Source organism: Silene latifolia, chromosome 1, assembly GCF_048544455.1.
Source record: "Silene latifolia isolate original U9 population chromosome 1, ASM4854445v1, whole genome shotgun sequence".
NCBI classification, from domain to species: Eukaryota; Viridiplantae; Streptophyta; class Magnoliopsida; order Caryophyllales; family Caryophyllaceae; genus Silene; species Silene latifolia.
In genome coordinates, this window is record NC_133526.1 from 3,605,342 (window position 1) to 3,618,356 (window position 13,015).

The following is a 13,015-nucleotide window of genomic DNA, read 5'->3' on the forward strand; positions in this document are numbered from 1 at the left end:
ATTTTTCGGAGGCCATTTCTCATTTGGTGAGGGGTATAAGATCGTTATTCCTAAGAAGGGTCGGGCGGTCTGTTGCCCTCCACCGGGTCACACCGGCGTGTACATCGGGCATCCGGAGTATGGGCTGCGGTTTCTCCGAATAAATACGTCGTGGCCATTATCGGTGCTATGAACGTCGCGGTGGCCCAACTACATCCGCCGGCCGTGAGGACGATAGTTGGCTTTGTCTCGCTTTGTCTCTTTAGGGGGAGATCCCGACAATCAACTTATTCCGCCGACTTCACGCCTTCGGCCGTCAATTTCCTAGTAAAGTGGGGTGGTACAGCGTACGGACGAGCCCGGCTATGTCTCCGTGAACAAGCTTACTTCTTGCAAAGACTGGCAACGGCGGTGGGTGTATTTCCAAGTGCCGGAGGATTACCCTTTGCCTCGGTCTTTCCGAGCCCCGTTCACTTTCGGTGTGAGAGCCGGGAAGAGTACGATAAATGTATCTTCCGGGGTAAGGCTAAGATGGATGCTTCGATGGTCCTTCTTGCGAGGATGAGAAGCGGGCGATGCGTCTGCTCGACGCCGAGAAGGGATGGCTGCCCCCGACTCGGATTATTCTTCGGATGAGTGCAGCCACGTCGGCCTCATACCGGCCCTCAGCCAGGGTGAGTGGGGTCGGTGTGAGGCCCATCTTAGCTCGTTATGTTCCTGTTTTTAGAGCTATGTTTCATTTCTTTCATGTAATTCTTTGTTTGATTTCTTGCAGACCGGTTTGGCCAGAATCTGTCCGAGAGTACCTTAAAGAGGATAGGCCTTGATAAGGACGGGAAGGTCGTTCAGCAGCATCCTACGGCTGAAAAAAGTGATCGTAGACCGGCTCCTAACGACCTTATGGAGAAGCAGCTGAAGTCGTTGGATCTGTCGGCGGCCCAAGTACGGGTTCTCGGAGGCGTGCCGAAGAGAACAAAGAAAGGAGCGTCCAGGCTGGCGGCGGCATCGGTGTCCACTCCCTCCTCGACCCCAGTGGTGCAGAAGGATCATGTGGAGATTATCGACATCACTGACAAGGTGGTGACCGTTGCTAAGGGTCCTTCTTCCCCAAAGAAGAGAAAGGAGCCACCACCTGCTTCCACCGTTGCCGGGGAGAAGCCTACCGGCCCTCCATTTAAGAGGGTCCAAACTGGTACGGATCTAACTTGCGGTTCGGATTTAGCCGGTTCGTTGGACATCCCTGATGACCGGCTTTCTGATGTGTCAATGCAAGGTGATATGGATGCTCTGTGTAAATTTTTTGTAGATCCTCCCTCGGCGACCACCGTTCTTGCTTTGAACGCAATCGGGAAGCGACTGAGAAGGCTATTGGGAGGGCGGGTGACGGAAATGTCATCGTTGACTCCTCGGCTCAGAAGATTTCTGCCTCCGAGCTTGTGGCAGAGGGTGCGAAACTGTATAAGAGGCTGGGGAGGTGGACCCAACAGGCCGGCTCCTACATCACGGAGCAGAGAAAACTATGGCCCAAGCCGCGCCACCGCCGCAAAGCTTAAACTGGATCTCTCTGCCGCAAAGGGGGAAGCCGCGAAGGCTAAATTGGATCTCTCTTCTGCCACGAAGCGCGTGGAGGAAGTTGAGAAGCTGCTAGGGGCCGAGAAGGCCAAAGTTGAGGAAGCTGATGCCGCCACCGCCAAGATGATGGAAGAGCGGAACAGGTATAAGGATGCTTATGACGCCATGGTTGCCAAGAGGGATCAGTGGAAAGATCAGTTCGACAACCAGGCGGAGGCGCTCAGGGTCGCGCAGGCTGCCGTTGCCCAAAAGGAGAAGGATATCGAAATGCTTCAAGATGATCTCCTCCCTAAAATGTGTGCCCAGTTTCGGGACCGGGCCGAGGAGGCGACCAGGGAGGCAATTAAGAAACTTCTCCCCGACGGCACCTTCCCGTGGGATAAATTTGACCAGCTTCTGGATGAGATGGCTGATGCTGCGGAAGCAGCGGATGCGGAGGCGGCGAAGGCGGCTCAGATAGCTGAGGCCAAGGCGGCCTGCGATGCAGGGGTGAAGGAGGGTGACGGGCTAAAGGTACTTGAAAATGTCGAGCCCTCTTCTGAGCCGGCCACCGAAGATGCTTTGCTGCTTTGATGGAGGGAAGCAACAGGCATAGGGAGACGGCGGTCGTCACCGACTCACCCGGCGTCTCGATAGCTTTAGCTGTTCGGGGGCCAATTATTGAGCCTCCTCTCCCTGCCATCTTTTGGCGCTTCAAATCCCAAGTCTGTAACCTTTTGTTTTTTTGTTTCGTAGCTTTTGTAAAGCTTTGGTAGGTAGAGTTTAGGCTATTCCCAAGGGGACGGCCGTCGTTTGTACTCTCTTTGCAATCATTCTCAATAAAGTTTTGTCTTTTCGGTCCTCGGCTTGGCCGGGACTTTGGTCACGAACCTTTGCTTTTCTTGCGTTATTAATTGAGTGCCTTCGTTTTTACCGCCAAAGACATGGCCGAGGCGATTAGAATACATATCTCAACTGTGCCTAACGTCTTTAGTGTATTGCTTGATTTGCGTCTCGGCTGCACCGAGTCTATGTTCCCGCTAGCATATCGGTCGTTGTGTCCCCGTCGCTCTCGGCTTTGGCCGAGGTAATCGAGGTTACGGCTCGATAGCGCGTATCGGTCATTGTGTCCCCGTCGCTCTCGGCTAGGGCCGAGGTAATCGGGGTTATGGCTCGATAGCATTCGTAACTGTAGGCATATTGACCGCCAGACTAGCGTCTCAACTGCGCTGAGTATACGTTTCTTCTAGCGTATCGGTCGTTGTGTCCCCGTCGCTCTCGGCTTTGGCCGAGGTAATCGGGGTTACGGCTCGATAGCGTGTATCGGTCATTGTGTCCCCGTCGCTCTCGGCTAGGGCCGAGGTAATCGGGGTTATGGCTCGATAGCATTCGTAACTGTAGGCATATTGACCGCCAGACTAGCGTCTCAACTGCACTGAGTGTACGTTTCTTCTTTGGGTGACTGACCGGTGGCAACTTTATGGAGGGGACAAGTACTTTGATGAAAAATTTGGGTGATTCTTCATTTGTTATGATTACGCGTTGGGGTGTCCACAATGGGCTTGGACACCTCCGCCGCTATACAAAGTACTTTCTTAAGTTGTCGGTGTTCCAATGGCTCATCAAAGGCACACCCTCCATGTCCGTCAGCCGGTATGTACCCGGCCTCATCTCTTCAACCACTTTGTAGGGACCCTCCCAGTTGGCCGTCAGCTTACCGTGAATGTTTCCTTTGTTGGTGGCAGCTGACTTCCTTAGGACTAGGTCTCCTATTTTTAAGTCCCTTTTGTGGACCCTTCGGTTGTAGGCTCTTCTCATCCGGTTTTGATATACTGCCAAGTTGAGACGTCTTTGTATCTCGGCTTTCTTCGACCAGGTCTAGGGAGGCTTTCGTGCCCTCCTCGTTTTCACCTGGTTAAAGGTAGCCGTTCTGAATGTCGCACCGTTGCTTCAATTGGTAGGATCGCCGGAACCGTAGACCAGTGGAAGGGGGTGTACCCCGTTGCTTCTTTCTCCGTGGTCCGAAGGGACCACAGACGCCGGTAGTTCGTCGGCCCACCTTCCTTAAGGTCTTCAACTGTTTTCTTCAAACCGTTGAGGATTGTTTTGTTGGTCGCTTCCGCCGCCCGTTGCTTCTGTGGGTGGCGGACGGAGGAGTACGCAAACTTGATGCCAAGCTCTTCTAACCGCTTCATTATCGTCGCTCCAAAATTCTCGGCCGTGGTCGAATACCATAACTTGGGGCAACCCGAAGCGAGTTATCACATTTTCCCAAATTACCTTTCGACAAATTTGTGGTCTTCGGCTGGTACATCGCTACAGCTTCTACCCATTTGGTGAAGTAATCAACGGCGACGATTAAGAACTTCCTTCCTCCCGAGGTCGTGGGGAAGGGTCCTAGCATGTCCATCCCCCACTGTGCGAAAAGAAGGGGACTAAGCACCGGTTGTAGGTCCCCGGAGGGAGCGTGTATTACGGGGCATGCATCCGACGGTTTGTGCATTTCTTGGTCTTTGTTCTGGAATCTTGAAGCATGGTGGGCCAGAAGTAGCCAGCTCGGAGAGCTTTGTGGGCTAGTGTTCTTGCCCCCATGTGGTGTCCACAGATGCCTTCGTGAATCTCTGTCGAGATGCTCGATTCTGCGTCGGGTGGACCGACACACTTCAAGAGTGGTCTTATTACGGATCTTCCGTACGGTTCCCCTTCGAACACCAAGTACCTGGTGGCGATCCTTTTTATTTTGGCCGAGGGATTGCGGCCCTCCCAAGCAATTCACCCGTGAGTTTGTATTTCATGATCGGGGTCATCCACGTTGTCTCGGTCTCTATGTTGCCTACCATGCCGACAGCCTCTGTGATGCTCTTCGTATTCCTGATATCTACCAGCACGGTTCGGCTGACATTCTTGATGGTTGAGCTGGCCAGTTTGGAGAGAGCGTCGGCCCGGTTGTTTTCGGATCTGGGAACGCATTGGATTTGGAAAGATTTCAATTTCGCTATGTCGGATTTTACCCTCTCTAGGTACCTTACCATTCCGTCATCCCGAGCCTCAAACTCCCCTCTGATTTGGTTAGTAACCAACGGTGAGTCCGTCTTCAACACAATGTGTTCTGCTCCGTGACCCCGGCTAGCTCGACTCGGTTATCACCGCCTCGTATTCGGATTCATTGTTCGAGGCCGAGAAGGTGAATTTCAAGGTGTACTCAAACTCGTCTCCGTTTGGGCTGATAATAAGGATGCCGGCTCCTGAGCTGTTCGTCGTGGAGGAGCCGTCGGTGTAAACCTCCCATATGCAGGGTTTGGCTCTTCTTGATATGTGCATTCGGCCAGGAAATCTGCAAGTGCTTGCCCCTTTATCGAAGGCCTTGGTTTGTACTGAATGCCGAAACCAGAGAGTTCCACTGCCCATTTGATGAGCCTGCCGGATTGTTCGAATCTTTCCAAAGCTTTCTCAAGTGGCTGATCGGTTAGGACCGTCACGGGGTGTGCGTCGAAGTAGGGTTTTAACTTCCTTGTGGCAACGACGACGGCGAAGGCTGCTTTCTCAATTAGTGGGTAATTTCTCTCGGCGAGCAACAGGCGTATGGTGACAAAGTAGATTGGGTGTTCTTTGTTTGTCCTCTTCCCGATGATCACGGCGCTGACCGTGGCCGAGGTAACGGCTATGTATAGGTATAGCGTCTCCCCCAGCATCGGCCTGGACAGAGTTGGGAGAGTCTGAAGATGAGCTTTCAGTTGCTTGAAAGCCGTGCTCTGTTCCTCCCCCCAGCTGAAGTCTTTGTTCCCTTTCAATACCTTGAAGAATGGGGTGCTCTTGTCGGCTGACCGAGAGATGAAACGGGCGAGAGCCGCCATTCTCCCGGTCCAAAGATCATAACCTCTTTTCGATTCCTTGGTTCCGGCAGGTCTAGGATTGCTTGGACCTTGTCTGGATTGGCATCGATGCCTCTGGCACTGACAAGTACACCGAGGAATTTACCTGCCCGGACACCGAAGTTGCATTTCATTGGGTTGAGCTTCATCTTGTATTTCCTTAGTGAACAAAATGTTTCGTGTAAATAGGCCAGTGCTCATTGTCGACTTGCTTTTCACAATGGCATCGTCGACGTAAGCCTCAATGTTTCGTCCTTTCGATTTTGGAATACCTTGTCCACCGTCTTGTATACGTGGCGCCCTGCGTTTTTTCAAACCAAACGGCATCATTTTGTACATGTATGTGCCGTTAGCGGTGATGAATGCGCATTTAGGCATGTCTTCCTCAGCCATGAATACCTGGTGATACCCCGAGAAGGCGTCTGCAGGCTCGCATGGTGTATCCTGCCGTGGCGTCGATCAAGCTATCTATTCGAGGCAAAGGGTAACAATCTTTGGGGCATGCTTTATTAAGTTGGGTAAAGTCTACACACATTCTCCATGCCCCCGATGATTTCTTTACCATCACAACATTGGCTAACCACTCAGGGTAAGTGCAGGGCATAATAAAGCCCGCCGTAAGTAGTTTATCTACTTCGGCCTTGATGGCCTCATCTTTCTCGACGAGGAGTTCCTCATCCTTTGCTTGACGGGCGAGCGGTGGGGAGTACGTTCACTTGTGAATAATTACTTCCCGCTTACGCCCGGCATCTCGGCCCGAGTAGGCGAAGACGTCCTTATTCTTCCTTAGCATGTCCAGGAGTTCGGCTCTGAATTTTGGTTCCAGGTTGACACCGACGGTCACGGTGCGACTGGGTCAATCTCCACCTCCTCTCGTCTCTCGCTCCCGCAACCATGCTTTGATGGTTCTTGGTCGATCTCGGACTGGGAGTGTCTTTGTATCTGGAAGGATTTTAATTTTGAAGCGCCGGCTCTCACCTTCTCTAGATACTTTGTCGTCCTATAGTCCCGAGCCTTGTGCTTTCCTTTGATCTGGTTGGTCAATAAGAGCGAATCTGTTTTCACCACGACATGCTCCGCCCCGGCGGCTCTGGCTAGCCTGACTCCGGTTATCACTGCCTCGTACTTGGATTCGTTGTTTGAGGTCAAGGGGGTAAGCTTCAAGGCGTGCTCAAACACGTCTCCGCTTGGGCTAAAAATAACGATGCTGGCTTTCGAGCTATCCGTCTTGGAGGGGCCGTTGGTGCGTATCTCCCATACGCCGGGGTCCTTCTCGTTCTTCGAGACGAGCTTATGTGCTTCCCCCCGGTCCGAGAGGTATATCAATGTCAAGGCCCGGATGGAAATTACGGCGTCGGTTTCACTCAAAGTGACCCGACCTATGAGCACGTTGTGGGCAGATGTGCCGTCGATAACTATAAACTCGTACATAACATTCCCCGGCTGCAGTTCCTCGCCTAACCTCACCTGGGCAGTCTAATCGACCCCGGTGGTACCAGCCGACCCGGAAAAGTCAGTATAGCGGGTTGGTGCGGGGGCTCAATCTTCGACTCTCGGGCGAGGCCGAGAAAGCATTCTCTATACATAATGTTTGTGTAGGCGCCTGTGTCAATCAGGCACCTCTTCACCAAATGGTTGGCTATGTCCAGGTGGACTGTAAGTGGGTCGCTGTGAGGAGCGATGACTCCCTCGTAGTCCTCCTGCCCGATGGTCATATCGGGGATGTTGGGAGCGGGGGTGGCTGTGTTGGGCACAAAGTTGATGGCCTGATATGATTCATTCAGGTGCCGTTTGTGCCCATGAGCGGACCCATCGTTCCCGTTGCCTCCGATGACCACGTGGATTACTCCTACCCGTTCAAAGACGGGCTTGCTCTTTGACCCTCCGGCATCTGGTTTTTGGCCCCCGGCTACATATTTGCCGAGGCTCCCCTTACGGATCAGTTCTTCAATGGCATTCTTCAGATGACGGCAGTCGTTGGTTAAGTGTCCGGTGTGGCCGTGGTACTCACAGTACTGGCTCGTGTCACCGTCACTCCTCGGCCTAGGGGGTCTTTCCCACTTCTGGCCCTCGTTCTTGCTCAACGCGAAGACTTCGGCGGCCGATACGACTAAGGGGGTGTGATCATCGTACCGTTTTTTGTAGTACGTTCCCGAGCTCCCCCCGGCATCCGCCGAGTTCTGTTTCCTGGTAGATTTGTCGGGCCGTGATCTGTTATTGTCACGGCGTCTTTCATCCGGGTTGTCCTCCCGGTGACTCTTCTTTTCGGAGGGCTCGGCTTCGCTGGGGCCTGCCCATGTCTTGTGATAGTCTTCTACCTTGATGGCCTGGTCGGCCATCTTTCTAGCGGCGTCCAAGTTCAGTCCTCCGCACTTGATGAGCTCATTTTTCAAGTCTCCCCTTGGGAGGCCCTTCATCATCGAAGGTCGCCAATTCGAATTAATTTCTCGAATCTGCTGGACCTTTCCGTCGAACCTCTTCACATAGCTTCGTAGAGACTCGCCCCCCCCGCTGATAGTTAGGAGGTCCGATGTCTCCACGGCCCTTCTCTTGTTGCAAGAGTATTGGGCTAGAAAGGCGTCTCTTAGGTCGGCGTAATAGTATACCGAGCCGTCGGAAGCCCTTGTACCAACTTTGAGCCATCCCATGCAAAGTTGTCGGGAAGACTCGGCACTGCACCTCATCGGGCGTTCCCATACCGACATGTAAGACTCGAAAGCCTCGGCGTGGTCGGCCGGATCACCGTCTCCCTTGTATGATAGAGGTGGTAACTTGAGCTTAGTTGGCACCGGACGTCTAGGACGTAGGCGTTGAGGGGCCGTCGACCGCGTATCGAACGACGCGCGCCGACGGCTCCTCGCATTCCTAATCCGGCTCCTCTCCTCGTAGCGGGAAGGACTTCTTCTCCGACTCGGACTTCTTCCCCAACTCTGCGGAGTCGGACTCCTCTGGTTCCTCCGGGGTAAGCCTCGTTCGTGTTGCGGGGACGTTGTCCTCCCATGAGTGCGGGAAGGACTTAGGTCTACCACGCCCACTTTGGGCTCCCCTGCGACTTGGCCGGGTCGCTTCTCCGAGTGCTCCGTTCAAATTTCTCGAGTCACGTTTGGCCCTGGTCTCTGGGCGTTTTTCGCCGCTCTTGTCGGCGTGACAGTGTGAGCGGGCGTATTACTAATTAGGTCCAGGACCATCTTTAGTTTTGCTATGTCAACCACGTGTCCCATGATGGTGACCTGGTTGGTCAAGCGCGACGTGTCCGGCATTATCGGCATCCCAAACTCCGGTTGGATTACTCCGCCGGTGGAGGGCCGCGACTCAAACTGTTGAAAGTGTCATCGTGGTAGAATGCGGTTTCGTCGGTCACGACTGCGTCTTGTTGTTTTGACATCTTCTTAGCTTTTTGGGTGGGTTTTTGTTGTTTTTTTTTTGTTTGGGAATGAATGTGACTAGCTTCTAGTGTCTTTCCCACAGACGGCGCCAATTGTTCCGGGTGTAATTCCAGATCAAGTATAGTTACCACCCTTGGCTTGTCGAATGATGTCTTGAGTTGGATTCTCCTTGGGTCTCAATCGTTCCTCACGGCCTCTCCTGCAACAACGAACGAACTGAGGGCTTGGCTTTGTGCCAAGCGTACTCACTCCGACGCTCAAGTCAGTAAACTTAAGAGATAAGTTGTTACTTGGCTGAATGTGTATTGTAGAGAGATAAGGAAGATATTACCAGATGAATAGTGTATTAGGGTTTAGTTGTGGACGAGTTGGGATCCTTTCCTCAATGAAGGTTGATGAGTATTTATAGGCCTTCACCTTTTGTCACGTAGTGGCCAAGTGGCCAAGTGGCTATCAGGTGGAAAGACTGATCTACCCCTCGGCCGAGGGGCCTATGGTTGGCCGGCGGATCCTGTCGACTCGCCGCCGAGGGGTCTTGGATATGAGTACGCGGGTATGTGTCCCTGGCAGTTACCATGCCGAGACCCAGGCTGACGGGCCGATGGGCTGCATCGGCTAGATTGTCCAAGTCGTTGACTTGCTGTGGATATCTTTGACCTTGCTTAATCATGTTGACTTGGTCAGCGGTGCAGAATATGCCCCATCACCTTTATTTGAGATTGGCACAATTCAATTGTACATATTCCTTAATTTTTATATCTAAAGATGATAAAAAATTGTAAAACATTAATCATGGATTATTAATAGACTATGTTATGATAAGAGGTAAAAATGGTAAAGGATGGAGTAACAAAAAAGTGTGGAAATCGGGTGAACGAGAAGAATGTACAATTTATCTCGATGAATTCAGGGTGAGAGATACTTTGGTAAATCTTGGATGTGCTCACATATTTCATTCCGGGTGTTTGGTACCTGGGTCGAGACCAATGCACACTGCCCTTGTTGCAGAATGTCGAATTCGTCCTAACATTATTGCTTGTTTGTTTCTTCTCATTTCTCATCATGCAATCGTGCCTATTATCCATTCTTGTAAATTAGGTCCGAAACCTAACTCATTCATGTTGCAGAATGTAGTCAAAAAAATATTCTATCTATAATGCAGTCCAAAAAATCTAAGAGAAGACCAAGGAAACCGGAGATAGTACCCTTAGCTTATGCCAAAGTCATCTTCCTCGCCATATGGTAACAATTACGCTCCATCTCGAGAAGAGCTCTTGCTCTTGTTTTAACTTCTTCTTTGATAAATCACTACACCCAAAATGTACAAATTACTGAATCTGTAATGAGTAGTTACTATGTAGAGCTATATATCAATGCAGGGTTGGTCATTAGTGCGGGTCGGTCTTGTTAATCCGGACCTGGCCCACCCGTGATCTGTGGATGAACCCGACCCAACCCACCTATACCCGGGCCGGTTCCGAGTCCCCAAATGTCAAACCCGGCCCGTCCAAACCCGAGCCCGCCCATAAACTCGCATCGACTTGCGCCACATGTCACTTTTGACCCGCCCCGTCCCGCCCCGACCCGACCCCTGATCGGGCCGGTTCTGAGTCTCCCAAACCTTGACTCGGCCTCGGCCCGCCCCTGACCCGGCCGACTCGCACTGATGACCACCCTTATAGCAATGTATCCGAAAACCTTCTAACTTGTAAGTTTATTATTTGTAAATCCACATTTATAACTCACTTAAAATCGTTACCTTAATAATCGTGTGAAATTGATTTATCAGTCCGTCTCATTACATAATTTGCGAGAAGGAATTACATTTAATTACGGGATTGAATTACATATAATGCGAATAAATTACATGCCTAATTTTTAAAAACGAGATAGTACGATATATTTTTAACAATTTTAAACATTAATTATGTTATTTCCTCTTAAACCATTGCATGTGAGTACGTATTTGTAACAATTTTAAACATTAATTATGTACATCGTTGATTTAGATCAACTAGATAAGCACAATAGAAATGCAAAAAAAAAAAAAAAATACATCCAAAAACATTAATACCGGCCCAAATACATACCCGTGCAATTTTGCACGGGTTTAAAACTAGTTACTTATTTAATCCACCTAAACTCATGTGGCCCTAATCAATATTTCCTACTTTACCCTTCACTTTTTCACCTTTTCTTAAATGACCACTTTTTACTTATGTTTACATCTGTCTGGATCGGAGGGAGTACATTAATCTGAGCTTATGTGTAATTTTTCTGAGTTTTATAAGAGTTTATTTTTTTATGTTTAAGTGTGTGAGTTCAAAAACTTTACAGCATAACTCATATTCTTTTAAACAAAACTCGAAAACTTTAATACACAACTCGGATTCTATACCGTACAACTACATACAACTGGATTATATAATCTACTAATTGTGAAAAAATGGTGGGGAGTGTTGGGCATGTCTTTGTCAATTATGGGGGCAACAAATATCGAATGAAGCCCACAATTGGAACATGCAAGCCAATGCCAATTTTAGAGGACGAAATGGTTCTCTAGCATCTTACAATTTGTCACGGGCTGAATCTTGGAACTTTTTGTATAAAATCTTTCCGTCTTAGATTATTTGTTTAACTATTTCTTTCACAAGTAACTTTCTTTAATTGGTCTTAAAATGTCACCATTATATATAAAAATTTATCATTTTGTGATAAAAACATACTTCGTACAATAATTAAAATTATCACTTACTAACAAATTTATACACTTCAATTTAAACCGTTTAGCTAGTGGCAGACCTACGTGGAGGCCCGCGGGGGCACGTGCCCCTATAGGTTTTTTAGAAATAATTATGGAGTATGATAAGCTATTAGCATCATTTTGTAGTGGCATAGTTTGTAGAACACTCGCTCTTTAACACATATGGTTGTGTGCTCAGATCCTGAGAGCAGCCACTTTTATTAAACATTTAATTTTGGTTTTGAACTTCGCCCATATCATTTACTCTTTTTGTGTGATTTCCGTAGAACTTTGTTTCGGGATCCTGAAATCTCGAAAACCTTGTATTATAATTTATACACTTCAAATTGAGCCGTTTTGGAGGCCGCACCGGATCACGTTTCTTTTCTCACAGTTTTTCTACCACGTGTTCGGGGTTATTATAGGATTTAACCTATTCAATTTCAGTCCCAAATAACGAGTATTAATTCACTTTTCACAATTATTCGAGGTTCGAAGAATGCTAGTTTATCGCATACCGGCACCTCTAAATATCCTCGTGGCTCCCCAAATTTTTGTGTGGTCGCTTTACCTGATCTGAGGAGCCTTCTGTGTGATTTCCGAAAAATTTTATTCTGGGACCCTCAAATCATGTATTACACTTTAATTTCAGATGTTTGGGAGGTCTTACCGGACCACGTTTTTTTTTCACCCGATTTTTTCACCATGTGTCCTAGGTCATTTCAGGAGTTAACCAATTCGGTTTCAGGCCCAAATAACGAGTATTAATCCATTTTTCACGATTATCTGAGGTTCGACGAATGATGGTTTATCACTTACATGCACCCTCAAATGTCCTCATTTGCTCCTCAAATTTTGTATGACCACTTTATCTGACCCGAGGACCGTATGTGTGATTTCCGGAGAATTTTATTCTGGGACTCTGGAATCTCGAAAACCGGGTATTATACATTTCAATTTGATTCGTTCGGTAGGTGCTGGTTTATCGCACACCAGCACTCCCAAATGTTCACCGTTGTTCCTCAAATTTGTATGACCGATTTACCTGATCCAGTAAACCTTCTGTGTGATTTCCGTAAAATTTTGTTCGAGGATACTAGATCCCGAAAAACGTGTATTATACAGTAACAATAAACTGATATTGACATTTTATCCGTCTTAATTTCAGACGGATACACCATCCGTCTGAAATGAGAATTTGCCTTCTATAATATTTTAGTGTCTAACTCTTTTACCTTTCTATTTTTGGAATGCTTTTAATAAGCAATTTGAACATCCACCTCATATTAATCAAATCGTAATCCCAACAATAATAACTAAAATTGGTCCTTGTCACCTACTTGATTTTTGTGCCAAAAGTAAAGGCAAAATGATCGGGATATAGAGAGGCTCTGTTTCTTTTTGGCTTAATTTCAGCTAATTTGAGTAGTTTCATTCAGTTTAACAAATCTCTTCATAAATTAACTCTTACTTTAGTTTAATTC